The following is a 23,860-nucleotide window of genomic DNA, read 5'->3' as shown; positions in this document are numbered from 1 at the left end:
ATGTCTTTATTGAGCTAAAAGTTCAATGCTGATTCAGTTTAGTTAAATAACAGTAGCAATAAGTAGCTCAACTTAAGTATGAAGTTGTAGTATAAAGTTAGTGGTAGTGTGGTACTAATATAGTCTAACTATATTTGATTGAATAAAAGAGTTATTGCTTTTGCTAGCATTTTATAAAAGCAATAAGCCACTCAAGACTGTATTACTGTGGTTCGACCCCGTACTATTGATAAAAACACTATAACACCTAGCCTTTCTTCACTCGTTGCTTAATTTACAACGGCCAAATTACACAGCGATTCACTTACATGTACAGGGCTGCGGTGCGACCAGGGAGCACGAGAGATATGATACCTTCATCATCTCTTTCATTTTGCTTTTTTTCTTCTCGCTCCTATTTCAATTTGTGTCTCTGTTTCATTTAGTATCTCTCCCTCTCACTCGGCTCTCTCGCGGAGGCTGATGCGGGGCCAGTCAATATACTGTCAGAGCTCCATTTAACAGTGACGTGGTGGGGAGGCCCAGAGATGTGCCTGGCTGACAGAGATGGATGCTACGGGCCTCCACCGCCTGCAAGGACAAAGGGACACACAGGCAGGCAGGCCAGCAAAGAGGGAAGGTGGTGCAGTCCTGCATTACTGCTCTTTACAACAGCCATCATCATCTGCAGGGAGTTGAATTGCGGTTATGGGGGGTGGGGATGGGGAAGTGTGCCGAAGACAAGGGACTCGTTTTTCTGACACCTCTAGTTTTGTCAGCTGCGCGCGCATTATTCACTGCTGTAAGGTGAGAACAGGGCAGTCAATTACACTGATATCACCCCGCAGCGAGAGAGATGCACTTGTCAAGCGACGCAGTGCTGAACCGACAGCACATTTGAGCTGCTACTGACTCAATGATCAATACACGCAGATATGAAGCTGCCAATAAATACTCAGCCATTGTCTTTCAGGAATTCGATAGAAGGCAATAGTTCATTATGTGCATTATAATGTAAATCAATGGTGGAAAAATGACAGTGCTGGTAGTGCTTTTTATCACATCAAGACAAATGTTGTTGACAAATTATGAAAATTATAGTAAAAGAAGCAGATCTCCATAACAGTTGAAAGTGAGAGTGCTGTACTAAATGTCTTCATCAGCAAGTGATTCATAGAAAATATTTTTCAGTGTATTAAAGGAATATTCCACATTCAGTACAACATAAACCCAATCAAAATGTTGATTATTAAATTACTTTTGAATATTAAAGGAATTTAATTTAATTTAATTTAATTTAATTTAATTTATTTTATTTTATTTTTATTTGTGACAATTTGACTGACATCTGAGCTTTATATTTGGCACCATTTACTTCCATTGTAAATGCTTTACTGTCACCTTAAATTTTGTATTTTATTTTATTTTATTTTATTTTATTATTCTATTTTATTTAATTTTATTTTATTTGTGGCAATCTGACTGACATCTGAGCTCTATATTTGGCCCCAATTTACTTCCATTGTTAGTGCTTTACCATAACCATATGTTTTTATTTTATTTTATTTTATTTTTTTGTGGTAATCTGACTGTTAAGTGTCAACTGAGCTTTATTTGTATTAACCCTGAATATTCAAGTTTTAAGGTTATGCATTCTAATTACCAATTAGTAATTTTTGCTCATTGCATGCACTGACAGTGGAGAGACTTCCCACTAATGAAACTACCCAGACTGTGTGAAAGATATTTTTTCTCACGTTGGCATTAGATAACCACATTCTCACTCACATGTCATCCAGAAAAACATGTGAAGAAAATGTGGTGACCAAAAAAAGAACATAAATAAATAAGCTTGTCCAGAACTCGCTCTCAAACATCAGAACAAAGTTTCTGAGCAGTCACACTTCGGGATGAAGTGTGAAATTTTTGTTGCTCTTACTCAGATGGGGCACCTGGCACTGTGGAAGTGTGAAAATGAGTCGATAATGCTCTTTATATGACAGTAACTCATGGTCGGGACGATTGAGTTATCTCATTACTGTATGTAGGTAGGCCTTGGATCCTTCCCATCAACGCCTCCTACTGCCGAACATATAACTCACCGCACTGACAAATCACATACAGAGAGCGAGTGAGAAACAGACTGAAAGAGAGAAAGAGTCAAGGGGGTCTCCAAGACCATAAACTACAAAGAATATTACATACGTGTGGAGAGAAGTAGTTTGGGTTTCCTCCACTTGCAATAACTCTTCTAGATACTCCGAAGCTGCTTTTCCATTATCCTGAGGTTGATTTGGCCCAGATTCAAAGGTCAAGATATGCAAGATGTATTGATGGTATTCAAGACATTACACTCGCCTCTGCTCAAGAACCTCTGAGAACCCTTAAGCAGCACTTGAGCGAGAAGTAACTCTGCGAGGTCTGGACTGACAATATGTATTCTTCCCGTGATTGAGAGGTTACATTTCTCTAACCTGTTTCCGCAGATAAAGGTTATCAGCCAAACTGTACATCCTTGAAGATAACACGGCATCAGCCATCCCAGATGTGCAGTGCATTTTATCAAAGGCCTCCACGTACTACTACGACAGGACGTGATTGATGGACTGACTAAATTGCATGTAATCATTTTTGACGTTTGATTCGGTTTATATTTAATTTTTGAGTATGCATATATATTAAATTATGACTGCAAATCAAATGTTTTGTATTTTCTTTTAAAAGTCTTTCCCTGAGAAGCTATTATAACTTCACAAGCTCTTTGTGTGTTCAGGTTGTTTAAATATGTGTTATCTACATTTCCTCCCTATCGGTTTAGGACACAGAGCTTAGATTCTGATACACAGAGACTGATTCTTTGGAGAATGAGGTCTTTAAGACAGCCAGCTATTCTGCTCTTTGAGTAAACAGAGAAAGGGACTGTTTAACTCACCCTTTATCTAACAAGATATGGACTTCTTTCCAATCCTGTTTAGTCCAGATAAAGCTATGCTTACATTTCTGCTAGCTTAATCATGCTGAAACAAGACAGACATTCTATTTTCTTTCCTTTTTTATTTGCTCAACAGACATTTGTTTTTTCATTATGTTAAGCCTCTTGCTGCACTACAAGTCACATTGTTGTATTGTCTATGTTCATAATTTAGTCATATAATATCTAAAGACTGAATAATGCAAGCTGTGATTTTTTTTTAATGTGTGACATTTTGTGGAACAGGATTGTTCCTGTTAAAGGCTCTGAAGAAAGCAGTCAAAGTGTTGCATTATGTGTTACTGTAGTCACCCACAGGAACTTCGCCACCTACACTAGTGTGATTTGTCACGTAGGTTCTGAGGATGAACTGGATCAATATCACACACAACTAAGGTGTTTTGAGCTTTTTCTAGCTTACAGTGAATGCATTAGTGTTGAGAGATGGACATAAATATTTTAATAATCCCTAGATGTGACAGTGATCTGCAGCAACATGAATGACAATAACTTCAGGATTGTGATGTGAATGAGTGCACAGACACAAAAAGCTGAGAAAAGTTCAACTTCATGCAAATAAGTAGTGATGCGATGCGGTGACTACCAATGGGAGTCAGTGAAGACATGATCTGTGCCCTGTGAGGTACTGTAGTCAAGTGTCAACAAAATTAATTCTACTGTGAGCAATTTCAATGACAGTACAGCTTGTTGTTAAAATATCTTGTTTTTACATGTGTTCAAATTTGGCCAGTTTTACCTCCCACCGATAATGTTTGGGCATCCCAACACCATCTTGCAGGTAATTGGTATGTATTTTACGAGATAGCTAATTCGTACAAATTTGTTTGACCTCACTCGTTGATTTTGTACGATTTTTGTGACAGTTAAGTTTAGGGGTAGGGTTAGGTGTGGTCCTTCATACAAATTCCTATGAATATGCCACCTCGTAAAATACGTATGATTTTTCACATTGTCAAAAATGGAATTGCTATGAGATCGGGTTAAGCATTCAACAGCAGGAACACCTACTAGCGACCACCAGTACAGTGACCTATTGACCTCCAGCGATAAAATCGCTTCCATTCATGCAAATTGTATGAATTTGTACGACCTCAAATGTACATATTCGTATGAATTAGTCATGTTGTCAAAATGTACAAACTGCCGTGAGATTGAGTTGGGCATCCAGCAGCAGGAGCACCTACTAGCGACCACCAGTACAGCGCCCTATTGACTTTCAGCAATAAAATTGCTTACAGTGATGCAAATCGTATAATTTCGTATGACTTTAATCATACAAATTAGTACGAATTAGCCACATTGTCAAAAATTTACGAATTGCTGTGAGATTGGGTTGGGCACACAGCAGCAGGAACACCTTCTAGTGACCACCAGTACAGCGCCCTATTGACTTCCAGCAATAAAATCACTTCCAGTCATGCAAATCATATGAATTCATACAAATTTGTACGAATTAGCCGTATATTAGCATATAAATTAGTCATGCTGTCAAAAATGTACAAACTGCCGCGAAATTGGGTTGGGCAACCAGCAGCAGGAACACCTACTAGTGACTAACAGTACAGTGACCTATTAACCTCCAGCACTAAAACTGCTTCCAGTGATGCAAATTGTATAAATTCATATGACTTCCAGCGATAAAATAGTTTCCAGTTATGCAAATCATATTAATTCGTACAGCCTCAATCATACAAATTTGTATGAATTAGCCGTGTTGTCAAAAATGTACGAATTGCCCTGAGATCGGGTTGGGCAACCAGCAGCAGGAACACCTACTAGTGACCAACAGTACAGCGATCTATTGACCTCCAGCGATAAAATCGCTTCCAGTGATACAAATCGTATGAATTCACACAACCTCAATCATACAAATTTGTATGAATTAGCCACGTTGGGGATTCAACAGCAGGAACACCTACTAGCGAACGCGAGGACAGTGACCTATTGACCTCCAGCGATAAAATCACTTTCGGTCATGCAGATCGTATGAATTTGTATGACCACAATCATATACATTTGTACAAATTAGCTACGATGTCAATAATGTATGAAAAGCTATGAGATTGGGTTGGGCATCCAGCAGTAGGAACACCTACTAGTGACCAACAGTACAGCGACCTATTGACCTCCAGTGATAAAATCGCTTACAGTGATGCAAATCGTATGAATTCATACAAATTTGTACGAATTAGCCGTGTTGTCATAAATGTATAAACTGCCGTTAGATCAGGTTGGGCATCCAGCAGCAGGAAAATCTACTAGCACCCAACATACAGTAACCTATTGACCTCCAGCGATAAAATCGCTTCCAGTGATGCAAGCCATCAATGTAGTGATGTAAAAGTGAAAGAGTAAGAGAGGATATGGAGAACACAAGCAACAGGTGGGCACCAGACCAGTGGATAAAAGGAGGCTTTGTGTGGAAAACAAGATGAACCCATACAAGGAGACTCCAGGGAAGACGAAGGAGAGTCAGGAAGAATGTCAAAAAGTGTTATAAAGAGGGGAGAATGGTTTGAAGGTCTCAGGGGAAGCTTTGGAATGAAAGAAACCCCTTAGAGAAGACCAGCTGAGGAAAGCACTCAACCTGAATCGATCAGCAACAGGTGCTGTGTACACTCAAAATCTCAATTCTGTATTATATTCAGATTAACATTAGCACGTCCTACCATGACCTCTTTATGCATTTCAGCTCAGTGTTTTGTTGTAAAGAAATCTGCTGTATTTTTGTAAAGAACATAACAAAAAGAAGCAAGCATACGAGTAGAGTAGCCCTTGAGCAATGCATTGGCTGAATATGGAGACCCAGAAGAAATTTGCCATTCCTTGGAAGTTATTGAAGTTTTTTGTGATGAGGTGCATGTAGGCCCATTCTACAGCTGGAAAATTTGATAAATAAGGTTGCAAGTTGCCCACATTAATCTTATATTTTGTTCCATGTTTAAAGAATTGATGAAACTCCTTTCCCATGAGATCCCTACTGTTTCACAGAGCAGGGTGTACTGGGTAGAATAATGAAGTAAAAGAAGCAGAACTCACTTATTAAAACAACATTTGAAATAAATCAGTCTGAAGAGAAGAAAAAAAGAAAATAGTATGACATTGCAGCTCTGTGGGGTCACAGAACATATGGTCCTATTATTCAGTCTAAGGAAGATATTCTTCTCTCTCCACATACCATTACTCAGCCTTAGGGAGGGAGTTTGCAATATACACATAGTATTTCAACCAGAAATTTTACCCTGGGCATCATGCAATAATGTCACTAGTTTGCTTTACTGCATATACAATATTTTCTTTTATTTTAGTTTAGTACATCATTGTAGCATTTGTGCAAATATACTTGTCTGTCATAAAACGTTGAACATGGAAGTCCAAGAACTTTTGCCAAAGGAAATGAACATCCAACTGGAATGACTCCTATTTTAAGGTAAACATATATTTACCATTATACTTTATGTACTTTATAAATATGTATTTTTGAATAGCTTATATATGCAGACCAACTGATTGTGAGTAGAATACTGCTTTACAATGGGTTATTCATAAAAAGTTAATATTAAGTAACATTTTAGACAAAGACATTAACTTGAATAGCATCTTTTGTGACTGAGTGAATGAATCAACAACACACTCATTAAGAGAGTTTAATTTATAAATGAATCAGTGTTTTAACATGAGTCAGCTAAGTGAATGATTCAATGACTCATTTGATACTCATTAGATTTTTTTTTCTAAATGAATCAACTTTTTTAACTAATAGGTTAAGCAAGTGAATGACTCAATGACTCCCTTATTTAAAAGATAATCAACTGCTTTATTCATGAATAAATCAGAATTTTTGAATGAATTGGTTGCATGAATGACTCAATGAAGGTAGTCACATGTTTCATACTGAACAAATCAATGTTTTTAAATAAAACGATTAAGTGACTGACTCAAAGACAATAGTTTTGTTTTAGAATGAATAGTGTTTTTTAATGGATCAGTTGCACAAATTTGTTGAGTTAACTTAAAATAATTTGTTACCCAGCTAACTTAACATTTTAAGTTCAGCTAACTCAAAAAAGTTTAGTCAACTTGAAATGTTAAGTTGTACCAAGTAAAATTTTAAGGCAGCCAGGTAACAAACTCAGCTTTTAGGCTTAACAAACCAAATTGTTTTTTTAGTCAACTCAGATATCCAAGTTTTCACTTAGTACAACTTAACATTTTAAGTTGACTAAATGTATTTGAGTTGACTGAACTTAAAATTTTAAGGATGCAGGGTAACAAATTATTTTAAGTTGACTCAACAAATTGTGTGGGGGGGGGGGTGGTTTTTGTTTGTTTTTTACAGTGTGGGTGAATGATTCAATGACTCTTTTGACATCCCGTTTAAATGGTTTCAAAGTGGTTCAGCGAATGAAATCCAAACCACAGTCAGTGCTGTTGGAACCTCACTCAGCCAATGATCTTGGAGACTGGATTGGAATTGTTGTATAATTGTATACGGAATTAAATATTAATTTAAATATCCAGATTTTGAGGCTGATTACCAGAAAAGCAAGATAAAAGCTACCACACCATCTCAAAACATTTCAGTTATGTTACAATCCTGCCTGCTACTGTAGCTCAGGGAGTGTTGCAGGAAGCGGTGTTTAGGGCAAGTAATAATTTTCCAATTTTAGAAGCCATTTGTTGTGTTTTCTCATAGGGCAACACATAACTTTTGCCTAGAGATTTGAGACAAGAGGCCAGTTCCTCCACAAAGCACAGAGAATAAATCAGGTTCTTTCTTCCTGCAGTGGGATGATGATGATGGTATGCTGCACAGCTCCTCACATGTTTGGCCATGTAAATTTACAGCTGACGGCAGCAGTGCAGAGGGGAGAAAAGGTTATTTCACCCGTTGATTAATGGCCTATATCTGAGAAATCAATAAATGTAAATCAAAAGGAGAAAACTCTTTCTTCAGGACATCACTCAGTTCCCTTCTGAGAATGAGCACACGCAGCTGGCTTCCACCCATAGACAGATACCTGTTCACATTCTGTCAATTCTCATTGGAGGATGAAAGGAGATTGATAGGTGGGAATTTAGGAATGCCCACAGGACATCACTAAAGACAGGTCTTGGAAGCGACGATTTTATTAATCAGTTTTTTGGGATGCTTTATTCTGACTGGTCAATCAAGGCATTGAGTAGTCTGATGTTTCCTAATGTTTGCCATCGTACATTGCAATGATGCATATAATCTAAATAAAACCAGCGCTACTTTCATGTCTTTTGTGTTGCATAACAAAGACTCTATCTTGCGTCTGAATTATCAGAAAATCTTAAAAACATAAAGGACTAGTTCAATTCCATAATAAAAATTCCCTTATGATTTACTCACCCCCATGTCATCCAATATGATCATGCCTTTCTTTAGTTGAAAAGAAATGAAAGTTTTTGAGGAAAACATTCCAGAATTTTTTTTTCCATATAGTGGACTTCAATGGGAGACAACTGTTTGAAGCTCCAAATTGCAGTTTCAATGCTACTTCAAAGGGTGCTACACAATCATAGCTGAGAAAAAAAAGGGTCTTATCTAGCAAAACAATCTGTCATTTTCTAAAAATAAATTAAAATGTATATACTTTTTAACCACAAATGCTCGTCTTGCACTACTTCTGTGATGCGTGTCCGCAGCTTTATGCATTACGCAATAATGTTAGAAAGGTCACGCATCGTTAGTTCTTAGCCTGTGTACTTCGGTCCAAAAAGGCAGGGCTTTACACTTACTTTTCTTTTTAGGAGCACAGTCAAAATTTCAGGACCTTCTAATCAATGATTAAAAAATCTGATCAAAAATTAGCCTTCCCATTACATTTACATTTAGACATTTAAGTGACTTGCAAAAGAGGACAATGGAAGCAATCAAAATGAACAAAAGAGCAATAGCATGCAAGTGCTATGACAAATCCTAGTTAGCCTAAAACAGTACACGTAGCAAGGGTTTTTTTAAATTATATAATAAATAAAAAGAAAACAGATTGAATAGAAAAAGAAAAAGCAAGCAAGTGTTAGAAGCCTTACAAAAAGAACAGAAAAGCTAGTGTTATTTTTATTTTTTTAAGAAAACAAGCAGTAAGTAAATGAATAGAGTATACGTCTAAAAGGGCAAGTTTTTTTTTTTTTTTTTAAAGAATAGAACTAGAATAGAGAGTGCTAGAGTTAGAGGGTCAAATAAAGATGAAAGATTCTTGAAGATGGCTAAGGACTCAGCCATCAAAGATTATGAGGTGATATTTGACTCCTTAAAGTGATTTACAGGGGAATTTTGTTTTTACCTCTGTAATGGCATTTTTCTAACTTTATTAAAAGTGTGTCATCTTTTACGTATTTTTTTTTTTTTTTATATTTTTTAATCTGTTTAAACAACATAAAAACAAGTAGAATAAGAATAAGTTACCACTCAAATGAAATCAGTATTAACAAAGTTAATTTGTGTAGTCTTCTAAGGTAGCATTGAAGAACACAAAAGTGGCTTGAAGGTGTATTTTCATGTTTAATGAGGCGAGATGAGTGCAATCAAATTCATAAATTCATGTTGAGATTAATGTTTTAAATTTTGAATACAGAAATGTTAAATGATTTAAATAACTATAAAGATACTTTAAAAATGTAATTAAATCTGCCAGTAGGTGGGGGCAAGTCACTGATTTAATTACTGAATCATATCATTCAATTGATTTGTCTGAATGGCTGATTCATTCAGGAATAAAGCAAGTAACAGTCTTTATGAATGGGAAATTGAATCATTGACTCACTAGATTCATTTAAAAACGAATGTTCATTCATAAACGAACCACCACTGTGTTTGAATGGAGATGCGCAGCGGCTCACAAAGTTCCATTATAATCAACAAAGCTCTCTGCACAAAGAATCTCTTATTTAGACTTATAAAAGGATTCGTGAGATATGTCTGTGATACATTCAACTTTGCAAAAACGCATTGATTCGCTTCCGCCTAATGCGTCGAGCTAGTGCAAGATGAGCATTTGTGGTTAAAAAGTATTTAAATTCTTATTTTTGCTAAAAAATGACTGATCATTTTGCTAGATGAGACACTTATTCCTCAGCTGGGATCATGTAGAGCTCTTTGAAGCTGCATTAAACCTGCAGTTTGGACCTTCAACCCACTGGCACCCACTGAGGTCCACTATATGGAGAAAAATCCTGAAATGTTTTCCTCAAAAACCTTCATTTCTTTTCGACTGAAGAAATAAAGACATAAACATCTTGGGTGACATGGGAGTTAGTAAGCTATCAGTACATTTGTATTCTGGGAGTGAACTAATCCTTTAAACTTAGAAAAAATGCAGATTTGCAAATTTTGTGACATTTACAGCACTGGATTTATTAATTCAAATAACAACCATAACTTGATCAGCATCAAAGTAAACTGACCTTCATACAGAATATCCAACAGTTCTGCATGAAAAAGGTTGTTTTCAGAGCCAGCACACCATGCATTAACTCCCATCCAATGAGTTCCATGCAGTGAAATTTCCATTGCCCACACAGTGGCACTTAATGATAGCATCAGCTGTATTTTCGTAATAGAGGTCACTGTCATTCTTTTGCAGGTGACAGCTGGGTCAGGTTCAAGGATGAGGAGGACATAACTGGTTTGAAGAGCGTGATTAATGGTTAGCGTAACGTCTGTGACAGCACCCCCTACAGTTGTCTCTGGGTACTCCACACATCTGTTCCTGCTCAGTGATGCCAGGGTCATGTTTACAGACCAGATATCATCAAGCCGACTGGCTCAGGAAGGACTTGATGAATAGTTGTGTGGCTGTTTGTGACAGTGCCCCTGCTGGCCAGGGCTTGGTGTTTATGGGTGGTGAAGAGACCTCAAACTGTGTAACCATGGGGACCTAGAGACACTAGGTCATGATAAATGTGTTTAGGGACTCAGCGTGTATTCGTGTGTGTAGGCTGATGTCTGTTTCTGTGTGTGTTTTTATGTGTCTGAGAGAGTAAATGGATGGGATTGTGTGTGTGTGTGTACAGTATGTGTGCGTTCTGGGATGCAACTTCCCTACAGGCCTTGTTTTCCATCATCATAATCTAGGCTTAAACTCCCACACAAGCACACAGAGACAAACACAGACTACAACAGCATGCAGTGGAGCTTTGTCCTGACCAAGAGGTCAAGTAAGCAAAATTTGGCTGGTTAGCATGATCTTATTACCCCTGCTGGTAGATGCCATTACTGCAGAATTATTAAAGGCATAGTTCACCCAAAAATGAAAATTCTGTCATTAATTGCTCACCCTCATGTCATTTCAAACCCATAATACCTTTGTTCATCATCAGAACACAAATGAAGATATTTTTGATGAAATCTGAGAGCTTTTTGACCCTGTGTAGACTGCACTGCAACTGACACATTCAAGGCCGAGAAAGGTATTAAGGATATCGTTAAAATAGTCCATGTGACATCAATGGTTCAACCTTAATTTTATAAAGCTACGCAAATACTGTTTGTGTGCAAAGAAAACAAAGCTGCATTTTATGCAGGGTCTCAGAAGGGTGTAGGCCTTTTTGGTTGCAACCGTGCATGGAGCTAGACTGGCTGAGTACACACTGTTGTACAAATGTTTGGACAGACAACAAGAGAAATACAGAAGGGACATTTTTAATCTTTCTTCAGTAAACATATGAAAGCGTGTGTGTTTGCGTATGTGCGCCAGAGTTATGACTATTCAACTGGGGGCCGCTGACAAGCTTTGCTGATTTCCACATAAATACTTCATAATAGTTGGAGTGGTTTACCATATTCATGAAGCGTGCTTTACTTTGGTGGATCTCTATGCCTTATTTCTCTAGAGTGTCTCATTAGAGTAAACAGATAGGAGTAAAAGGTTTATGTGAATGCTGTACAAGCATACTCTTACATTCCACTTTACCTAGAGAGGGAAACACACGGCATCCAGGTCTTAATGCATAGGTGAGCTCAAGATAATTTCATGATGGCAAATTAAAGGACTATTGTACTGTAACTGCACTGTAATTGCTCAAGAAGTAATTTGCGGCTAACCAAGAGTTCGCTTCTTGGTAAAGACTCTTATTTTCTTCTCTTATTATGCCTGATTCATAAGGAAAAAAAGGGTTTTTTATTATAAGCTTTCATAAAAATGTACTTTCTGAAACACTCTTTTTTCATCCACACAGGAGCCACCAAAATTATAACTTAGTTTTTATAATCATATTCTTATGGATAAAATCAAACTCACCATACCATATTGTTGTTCCATTGCTATTTTGGTATTATGTACAGTATGTCATATCGGCTAATATTTAAAATTAGGTTTTAATATATTTAATTTTATTTTATTTTAAGTTTAAACTTTATTTTATTTTATTTTAATGTTTAGTAATTTTGTTCTGTGCTTATGTCATGTCTTTTTTTCTTTTAGCTTTATTTATTGTAGTTTTAGTTTGGTACTTTTATTCTAACTTATTTTAGTAAATTGCCAAGACAACATTTCTAATTCATTTCTTTTGTTTTTTAAATTTTATTTTTTGATCAAATTTTATATTTTATTTCAGCTCTATTTCGATTACCATGATAATTAATAATTAATAGTCCATGTTAAAAGTAATGATTTTAATAATAAGTATTAGTTTTAGGTAACAATAACAACAATGTGCTTGGCTTAGAAATACAGTGAGGTCAAAAGTTGAGTCTGTTAATTATTTTACCAATATAAGAGGGATCATACAAAATTCATGCTATTTTTTATTTAGTACTGACCTGAATATGATATTTCACATTTACATATAGTCCACAAGAGAAAATAATAGCTAAATTTCTAAAATTGACCCTGTTCAACAGTTTGCATGTGCTTGATTCTTGATACTCTGTTGTTAACTCTGTTGTTTTTGTTTTTGTTTTTGTTTTGTTTTGTTTAGTGTTGATATTTAACTTTTTTTCTCTTCTGGGAAACATGCAAGTATCTTCTGTAGCTTCTGAAGGGCAGTACTAAATAATAAATAAATAAATAAATTAGGCAAAATAAGAAAAATGGACACATCTTGATTCTGTTCAAAAGTTTTCACCCCCGGCTCTTAATGCATGGTTTTTCCTTCTGGAGCATCAGTGAGAGCTTAAACCTTCTGTAATAGTTGCATATAAGTCCCTCAGTGTGAAGAGATGGATCTCAAAATCATACAGTCATTGTTGGAAAGGGTTCAAATACACAAAAATGCTGAAAAATGTGAATTAACTTATTCAGGTCAGTACCAAAAAAATAAATAAATAAATAACGTGCATTTTGTATGATCCCTCTTATTTTGGTAAAATAAAACATTTAGCAGATTCTGGAAGGTGTATGTAAACGTTTGACCTTACCTGTATGTCACATTACGGATATTAAAAGCATTTTGAATATTATTTTCAACCTGATCTCGTGGCAGCTTGTACATTTTTGACCAGGTTTATTTTACGAGGTGGAAATTTCGTACGAAGGACCACACTTAACCCCGCCCCTAAATGTACCAAAAGTAATTATACAAAATCATACGAGTGAGGTCGTACAAATTCATACAAATTAGCCACCTTGTAAAATATACATGAATTGGCTGTGTGATAGCATCGTTTCCTGTTGTATTTTAGCACTCTGTAAGTATGTGGCCTGTAAACACAATGATTGCAGTCTTCCCTCATTTTAATTCAAAGATGAAAAACACACAAAGAGAGCCAAATGACATAACTGATCAATAATGTCACGTTAAGAGATTAGGGAGTGAGCTGATCTGAACTGGAAGCAAGATTGCCTTGAGAAAAACCAACAGGGAGAAAAGTGGTGGGTCATTTGATATTTGCTTATCCGCTCTCAAACATCTCGCCATGTTCTCTGAGGAGCTTTGTGTGTGTGTACACGAGTGTGTGTGGGAATCAACCTCCTTTCAGTCATTCGAGTTTGACTCTAAAACACTGGGTCATGCTATCCCGTTAGTTGTCTCCTTGGCAACAATGGCTACTTAATAAATATATTTTAAAAGATGTGGGGTGTGTAAGAGAGAGAGCACGCTTAAACATTAAATCAATATTCTGCTTGGCAGAGAAGTTTATCCACACAACTGTTTGTAGTGGCGGAGGGGTCACAAGGACACCCACTCACACATCCATCATGAAGGAGCTGAAGCCAGATGAGGAGAGAAGGGGAGAGAGAGATAGTGTGTGTTCAGAGGAGGTGAACGAGTGCAGTAGTGGGTGAGGAGGAGGAGGAATGTGTTAAACAGGAGCTCAGATACTCCTCGTGCAGCTGGTCTTGTCACTGTTAGCGGGAGCTGTCTCTGACTGGATGGGCTGAACTAAATTGGGATTTTTATGATGACATGATAATACTGAAATGAGAACATTACCACTATGGCCTAGGGGGGTCTATAATACCTGGGACCTATCCTTTAGCATGTTCATTCATCTTAATGGAAGTTGGTCAGCTGACGCTAGACCCTCAGGAAGTGTGTGGTTTGAAATCTGACATTTTTGTTCATGGGAAGTTTTTATGGCCAGTCACTGTAGTTTCAAATATGTTGTGGCTAATTATGGAGTTGTAAATTATATCAAGACAGTGTTGATTAACTGATGGCACAACAATGTGCACTATGCATATAATTTAGAAAAAAAAATAAACAAACAATCTGTCACTGGAAAAAATTGTAATACAATGGTATTGCAGAGAATTGAAAATTCAAATTCATAAATGTAATTTGCCAGAATTTGCCATTTTCCATGTAATTTCCAAAAATGTGTAAACCAGGGGTCACCACACTCTGTCCTTGAGGGCCGGTGTCCTACACAGTTTAGCTCCAACCTTAATCAAACACACCTGAACCAGCTAATCAAGGTCTTAATAGGTATACTTGAAACTTCCAGTCAGGTGTGTTGAGGCAAGCTGGCGCTAAACTCTGCAGGACACCGGCCCTCCAGGATCAAGTTTGGGGACCCCTGGTGTAAACGCTTGTATATTTGTTTTACTTCCAGTAAAACAGCATCTAGACTAGCACACTGAAAAAACCAATAGTGTGGAATACTTTTATTTTGGTACTTGTCGATATTGATACCGATATCAGTATCGATACTTTTAATTTTGATACTTGCCAATATCGATACCAATACTTTTCATTTTGTTGTTTGCTGATATCAATACTGATACTTTAAATTTGGGTACTTGCCGATATCGATACCGACACCTTTGGTTTTGGTACTTGCCGATATCCATACCGAAACATTTAATTTTGGTGCTTGCCAATATCAATACCGATACTTTTAATTTTGGTACCTGTCAATATCGATACCGATATCAATACCGATACTTTCAGTTTTGATACTTGCCAATATCGATACCAATACTTTAATTTTGGTGTTTGCCGATATCGATACTTTTGGCTTTGGTGTTTGCCGATATCGATGCCGATACTTTTGGTTTTGATGTTTGCCGATATCGATACCAATACCTTTGGTTTTGGTACTTGCCGATATCAATACCGAAACATTTAATTTTGGTGCTTGCCGATATTAATACCGATACCTTTGGTTTTGGTACTTGCCGATATCAATACTGATACTTTTAGTTTTGGCACTTGCCGATATCGATACCATTGGACGTTTTTCACATTTCCAGGTTTCTCAGCAATGGAAGTCGTCATAGTTGGGTTAACTTCTAAAGCAGTGAATTGGAGAATACCACAAATATATTTATTGCATTCCCATTTGCTCAAATAGCAAAAGAAAGACTCCACAACTTTCAAAAAAAGGAAAAAAAATTGAGAGAGACTCATAACAGCAGTCAGAAGAGAGAACAATGTCAGATATACTATCCCTCCCATAGATGCTGCATTAGAAACACCCCCGCCTTAAATATTTTTTTGCAATTTTATGCAAAGGTGATATAATACAAAGTATAGTGTTATAAATGCACATATATTTAAAAATGAAGAAGACAATTTATGATGCTGATGACCGTGGAAATGTGTCCGTACTGATACCTGTATTTTCATTGCACTTGTAATGTTTAAAAATACTGGGTATGGAAATTTCTTTTCAGTTATTTTCACACTTAATTATACCCGTTAAAAAAATATTATACAAGCTTTTATTTTAAATGTTCATTTTATTCTTCTGAGGTATCAGAGATTGTTATATAATGTTTAACAGTATCAGTACTGGCGCATCCCTAGGCGGGGGCCAATCTGTTTGGCCAACAGCAGATGGGGGAGTGTGTGATCATTACCTTTTATTTCAGGCAAACCTTTTATCATTATATTTCCAATTCTGTCTGGTGACACTACCGGCACAAAAATTATACACTTCACCTTTAGAGCAAATAAAGATAAATCTTATAAACATTGGCCAGATAAATAGCTTAACACCTAATGTTCCTGTCCTGGTGAGGATTATTCCTCTGTCCTCATGGTCACTGTAGGGCTCTCTGTGTTTTAAAGCCAGATCATACAGTTCTGGGCAATGTCAAGCAGACGTCGGAGGGGTGGGAGGTTGACGTTAATCATTGTGAGATTGCCGGCTAGATAGCGCTGTGACTAATTTCTGTCTTAGCTAGGAGAGTGATTAATGTTGGGAGCTCAGGTTGCAGGAGATAAGCTTCAGCCTTCTGTGAGGCTGCTAGGGAGGATAAAACAGACCATACTTATCAAGGGCATGATGGGAAAGTTAGCGGGCTCTAGAGAGTTTTGATGCATATGGTCATCAGCAGATATGATCAGCCAGTCAGTGGAGTAATCCATTAAGCCTAACCCCAACTATAGAAGCTCTGACACTGGAATTTGAGGAACAATAGACTGTCATGTTGAAGGATTTGCAGGAAATTCAACTGCATAAAGCAAAGACTCCATAGATTCATGTTTACAAATTTGCTCAGCGCAAGCTGTACTGATAGCGTTAAGACTGACATGAGCTTTTGGCACGTTTGCAAATGTTAACTCAGCGTCACTGTAAACCCTGAGTTATCTTGTGACATGTTTCACTCTGTTTAATCTTTACCTATGGTTAGTAATGGATGGCTGGGCTTCAGGTTTTACACTGTACATTTGTTAACCTTGTATTTGTACATTTGTAAATTCCATATTTATGAGATCAGTAACAATGATCGGATGAACCAACAGAGTCCAATGGTAATTTGTAACATTTTAACATTTTGTCAAATTGGTGGCTAAATTATATGTATTTTTACAATTTCATTTGTATGTCATTTACATTAGCGCTCCACAATTCTGGATAAATTGAGAATCACTATTTTTTTCTCCCTTGTTTTGGCGTTTTAGTGCCATGTTAAAAAAAATCGAAGATTACGAAATTAAATAATCGATTTAAAATAATGAGACGTTCGTTTCATTAAATAAGGCTATACTGTTTTTTTGTTTGTTTGTTTGTTTTCATGCCTTCTAATGTTCCTTCACTTTTATATATTGCTATAAACTTGAAATATACACATTTATTTTTTTGGATTTTGTGAAAAGATTAACAGATTTGGAAAGCTGAGCTATGTTATAAAAGCAACAAAACACGAAAATATTGCAATTACTGGGTGGCTGAGGCGTTACAAAAAATGAATGGAAGACATTAAATATTATTTCCAATCATTTACTTTAGCTATTAAACTGTGAATAAAACAGTTTGTGAATAGTCACTTAACGTTATATACCTCAGAAAAGACAACATGACGTAGCTATATATAACGAGCCCACTTCAACCTTTATTGTAGTTTTTAATTAAATACATGTGAGGAATTAAAAGTTGGATGCCATTTTTTGTGGAGTAGGTGGTGGCATTTTCACAAAGAAAACAGTAGGCTAGAATTTAAGCAATCTGTCATGCCACATTAAAGAGCTTGAAAAACACATTATTGTAAGGCACGTTGTCTGTATTTCACTATAAAACTGATTTTAAAAGCTGAGACTTAACTTTGTTTTATATTACAAACAATTAATGCAATCAAAAACATTAAATAATAATAAATATTAAATATAATTTATACAATTATTATATAAATATTATTTGTCCCTACCAGTATAACACATGGTATGATTGCTGCTAATAATCCCACATATATTTGTAGTGTATTAAAAAGCATTCAATAAGAGAGCTATGGCGCCCCCCCAAAGGAATGTCGAAAGGGTGTGTGAGCTGAATAAAAAGTTGTTCCTGTTCATTCTGTAAATAAATATCATATTCTTGATATTCAGCTGTTTTCATGAGTCTTTAAAATTGTCTGTTTCTCATCCCAGCAAGATGACGTGGCCGCTCGGACACAACAATATTCAAATAAATAAATAATAATAAATTCCTGTGGCCTGGCAACTTCTCCCGGTGCTCTCAATCTTGTTCAATAGGCTATAGGCTATACTCTCAAAATATTATAACTTTAATTTCTACGATTTAAGTTCTCAAAACATTTCAACTTTTTTCTTGAAATATTTTGCCTTTATTCTCATAGTATTTTGCCTTTATTCTCCTAGTATTTTAACTTTATTCTCATAATATTTCAGCTTTATTCTCGAAACATTTCGATTTTATTTTAATAATATTTCGACTATATTCTCGCAGTATTCCGACTTTATTCTTGCAATTTCGACTTTATTCTAGAAATATTATGACTTTAATCTCATTATCTTAGATTTTTTTTTATTTTTTAATGTGGCACTAAAACGCCGCAGTACAATTCTGTACTAAGCGAAATGAAATATTAATTACCTTGTTCTATTAAAAAAAAAATAATTCATTTGAATTAATTACTTTTAAAAAATTGTTTAAATGGATGATTCACTCATGAACACTTCTATTACTGAATGAATCAGCATTTTTGAACGAATCTCTTGAATGAATGATTCAATGACAAATACATTTACAAGTGGCAAAACAATGTTGTTGTTGTAATCAACAAATGTTATTTGAAGTACCAATTTGAGTTGAAAATTACTTTCAAAAGATGATTTGCTTCATTTTGATCACTACCATAGACAGCGGCAGCGCGGACCCAGATTTGAATGTTTCGATATGACTTTGTAAAAGGTTTAATAGACACAGACAAATCGTTGTCATAAGATCACGTAGGTGTTTAAATCGAGATTGCGCTCTTAACAATTAATCATGCAGCTCTAATTTACATGCAACTAAAAACAGAAACTTTTAATGCATTTGGCTATTCATTTACATGACAATGCTGTTTTGGGGGTATGAAAACGAGTTTTAAAGTGTATGGTTTTAAAAAGATACCATTATCGTCTCAGTGTAAACTACAAAAAAAAACATGAATTTGCGAAATTTACAAAGTGATATCACCAACTACTGGCATGGCATGCGTAATACAGTGTTTTTAGTTGTTTTCGCTGATCTGTGTAAGTAAGGATTGTTTTGACAACATTGCCTGTACATGAAACTTTTCAAAAACGCAAAGGAAAAACGTATGTTTTTAGCACCTGTGAGCATGCCTTTGGTTGCAGTTTGGGATTAAGTGGACTAAATGTCCAACTGAACTCACGTGCTTTGTGGATGCAAAAATCTTTGTCACATCCACAGTGCATATATTTTTAACTTGAACAGACATGAATACAGTGATCTGTGCTTATAGTTTGCATTAAAATATTCTATTAGTAGATTTATGCTGTTCACATAGATGTTCCGCCATAGTTCAAAACATTTCACCACTCATCCAAGTGCCTTCATTAGTTGTGGTTTGTAAAATCATGTTCTCACGTCCTCTTTAGTCAGCTCTCATCAGAAATGACCATCCCTCTGGCTGTTCTTTTTGTCTCGTTATATAATTACTTTAAACCGATGCCACACAACGCTTCACTTAGCGAGCTCCGCACCAGCTACATACTGACATCTGATGGTTAAATAGGGTAAATTAATTTGTTTCGCTCTCACTTTTGTCTCTCTCTCTCTGTGCCTGACACATATTCCCTGTTTTTTGTTCCTGCTACGGTTGGACAGAAGCTGATTCAGGCAGCATCAGATTCCATCATTGAATATGCCTCAGTATGATGGGAAAAGGAAGGCACATGTGGTTTTGTGATGGGACTGTGCTGAGATTCTTTCTTTCCCATGTCATGAGGCTGAACAGTGAGCCAGTTTTGACAGATCTCCTGCCGCAACGGTAAACAGTTTTACCCAACCGCAGCTCTCAGCTCAAGATGGGCCGGCACAAGAAGCTCATCACAGCCATCTGTACCGCATTCAAAAAGACAAGTGTTGCAAAACTAATTGTTTTGCAGACAGTAAACATGAGAGAAGTTTAAGTTAGCATAGAGCGTCATGCTCTGATTGCGGTTTGCGTATTGTGACATGCAGTCATGTCTGTGTACTCGAGAAGTTTGGTTTGCAATAATACCATCAGTCATATAAGCTACACCAGTAGTACAGTACTTGTTATGATTAATACCTTTAAAAAACTAAACTTAAATAACTTTTTTTAAAAGTGGTGATTCATTGCTCTTGTTCTGTATACTTTCAAAAATACATGTAAAATATTTGAAGATAAAAGTGGTCTTACAATTTTCAAATATATATGATTGTATACATTTTATTTTTTTAATTTAGATGATATTAACATTTTTGTTGTTGTTGTTTTGAATAACTGTAAAAATATGTTTATGCAAACAAAAATACATTTTAAATGTTTTAATTATGCAAAAAAAAAAAAAAAAAAAAAAAAAAACCCTTGTTTTATTTAACTCAACTATTGTTTAAAACATACTATACGGCTGGCTTAAAATTAACCTAAAATAGGCAAATAAGGTAAATAAAATTAGACTCATAATTACTAGGGGCATCAGCAATAATCAAAAGGTGAGCATATATTAGTAACATTTTAAAAAAATGCTTATTATTTATTATTACTATTATTATATTATTTATTATTATTATTTAATGAACATATTAATAAATGTTTATTTCCAAACTATTATGGGTTAATTTAAGCAAGAAATATAATAATTTGTAAGCAACAGTTACAAAGGTTTTAAAAATTCTGTCATAATCTATTATTACCCGTCATTTTAATTTTCATATTTTAATTAGAATAATATTTTTAATTGCTTTTATTTTTGTTTACATTTTCATTTTTAATCATGAACCTACAGGAGGACAGTGCAGTGTTCAAAAAAAAAAAAAATCTATTTTATTAGATTCTCATTTTAATGAACCAATAATGATTCTTAAATCACAAACTTTTGGTCTATGCTGTTTTCGGTTGATGAATGAACAGTACATAGTGCGTTTTTTAATTTCAATAAATACTAATATGCTAAGCTTTTTGTTACTTTTGATATCAAACAAAATCTCCGATTTCAAATTCTGTCCATTTCAAGCAATAAATACTGTTTTGGAGCTCTTTAATGTAGCATTATAGATCGTTGTAGCTTCTGTGTACTCGCCAGAGCGTAATCAAACGCATAGGAAAACATTTGTGACAGTTTCATTTTTGTTCTGGATCCAGTGTTCTGCTGCTACACTGGAGCGCATTCACCACCAACTGGACAGGGGTGGGAATTGCAGCTACAATTTACAATATATCACCCGTCACTGATTTCCGTCACTGATAAAAAAATTCCGTCAGTGACGGATAATTTTCAGTTAACGCGACCTCTGGTCTGGACACATGTTAAATTTTTAATTATGCGTAAAAAGCTTGTTTTATTTAACTCAACTATTGTTTGAAAATTACTATATGGCTATCTTAAAATAAACCCAAAATAGGTTGTAAATTAAAAGCCAGGCACATAATTACCAGAGGCATCAGCTATAATCAAAATGTGAGAATTTATTAATAAACTTTTTTTTTTTTCAAAATGATTATTATTTAATTATTTAACTTAACTTATTAATAAATGTTCATTTATTGAACATATAATTAAATGTTAAATTAAATTTCAAGCAGTTTTGGGCTCATTTTAAGCAAGAAATATAGTAATTTTTAAGCAACAGGTAAGTTAAATGAAACTACCCGAAGGCTGGATTAAACATTTAACCCAACTGCTGTGTTAAAACAACGGCCATATTTCACAGAGCTGGGTTGTTTTAATCCAGCATTTTTTAGAGTATATGTTGTTATTCACCCAAAATATTTTTTTCTGGACACATGTTAGTCTGTTTGTTTATCTGCCATGTCTTGTAGAACACCAGACAGGACCTTCAGGACTTAAGCAGCCAGACAAACCTCAAATTAATGACAATTAACTGGGATCAAGCAGTCTGTCTTGAGCTTCTGTCAAACGTTGAATCTTCTAATTAGACCCAGCATGCTCCCATCACTCGCGAGGAAGTCTGTAACTATGCCACCACACACCCAATTATTTTAAATCTCAACCAGCTCCTCCTGAGCAAAAGCTCTCAGGGTCTATAAGAAGAGATAACGCAGCTAAAGACACCCGCAGCAGCCAGCTCAGCAGCCACGTGGCCCAGCTTCTGCCTCAGTGCCCCGGGGCATCTGCTATGCTGGCCCCGACTCCTCCAGGCTCTGGGAGAGCTGCCTAGAATAAGATGTCAAGGGATTGTAGAAGCGGCTGTCAGTATTCCCAGAGTCTGTATACCGTGGGGGACGAGTCGGTGGATTAGACGAGGCTATCTTTTATTTACCAAACTAAACAGCATGGACAGTTATCGGTGATACTGGATGTAGTTTGTAGAAACATGAGGGAATGTGACACTTCGGGAAACTTCCTGCAGATTTACTGTGCTGCGGGGTGAGGAACATTTACTTGAACAGTTTTGTTGACATGTTGACACAGTTGATGTCAATCAGGAATGACATTAATGATAGTAGTCAGCCTAATGATTTACTCACTGAGAAATACTCTAGTTTCATCTAAGCGTGCAAAGTACAGTGCTCAGTAAGTCATCAATCATCCACAGAGTTTTGTTGCCACAACTTTGGATTCTTATGTAATGCGATACACACCTGTATCACTCGTATTTCTTAGAGAGCTGTCTTATCCTCTGTGGACATCTCTATATACCCAAGTCAAATAAAACCCCTAAAATCCAGCTCTAGCCTCATGCTGAATGAAGCCCTGAGGCAGTGGAATAAGATACTGCACAGCTTCATTAATAGCTTCAACACTTTTGCTTTGCTACCACTTCATCACATGTGAAGTGCTACTGAAGTTGGGAAAAAATAAAAAATTAATCAAATTACATTTAATTCATGAGTTGGAACGGAATTGGCAATATGCCTCACTTAAGCACGCAGTAACGGTATATGTAAGCAATAAGGTATGAATAAGGTACGAGAGGCCGTGCTATATTGTGAATAAGTCATGGCTGAAAGGCTTTGTTAAGCACGAGGCGAAGCACACCGCGAGTTTGCAATCGTAAGTACAGTTTGAATTGGTGTACATACAGTACTATACCTGAAACAGAAAACTAATAAATATAGTAACATTCCCACCGCACTTCAGAAACTGTGGGCTTCCACACAGACATGTGCACACATCAACATTTCTCCCATATGAGAAGAGTTTCTTTGACAGTGGGAAGGATGTGGCCTCAAAATTAAAGTTGAATGACGCAGCAAAACGCCAGTAGGAGGCACTCATAATTCATAACATAAATAATGAACAGTTACTTTTGCTGAAATGCATAATACATTCAGGTTTGAGGCTGTGATATGGTAAAGTACGGTATTATCAGTGCTTTTGTCATGAATACAACACAGCTGTTGACTAATCGGAATCAAGGATCAAGAATGCTTGATCAAAAGTAACAGTAAAGACATTTATAATGTAAGGGTGGGCGATATACCAGTAAACACTGGTATACTGGTAGAAATTTGTCTACCGGTAGAGATTTTGAACTATTGTCTCAAACGCGGTTACATGCTCACATGACAT

The 23,860-nt window shown here is 36.0% G+C and overlaps 1 long non-coding RNA gene across 1 annotated transcript in view; it reads left to right on the top strand.

The window, feature by feature from the left end:
- The window catches only part of LOC127182579 (uncharacterized), a 47,446-nt gene extending 46,824 nt beyond the window's left edge, over window positions 1-622 (top strand). The window contains exon 5 of the long non-coding RNA XR_007829927.1: window positions 426-622. This is a non-coding gene — a long non-coding RNA (uncharacterized LOC127182579). The remainder of the gene's footprint in view (window positions 1-425) is intronic.
- The last annotated feature ends 23,238 nt before the right edge of the window (window positions 623-23,860 follow it).

Source organism: Labeo rohita, chromosome 20 (assembly GCF_022985175.1).
Source record: "Labeo rohita strain BAU-BD-2019 chromosome 20, IGBB_LRoh.1.0, whole genome shotgun sequence".
Taxonomy (NCBI): domain Eukaryota; kingdom Metazoa; phylum Chordata; class Actinopteri; order Cypriniformes; family Cyprinidae; genus Labeo; species Labeo rohita.
The sequence above is the reverse complement of the archived record's forward strand: the minus strand, read 5'-3'. Positions and strand labels throughout refer to the sequence as shown.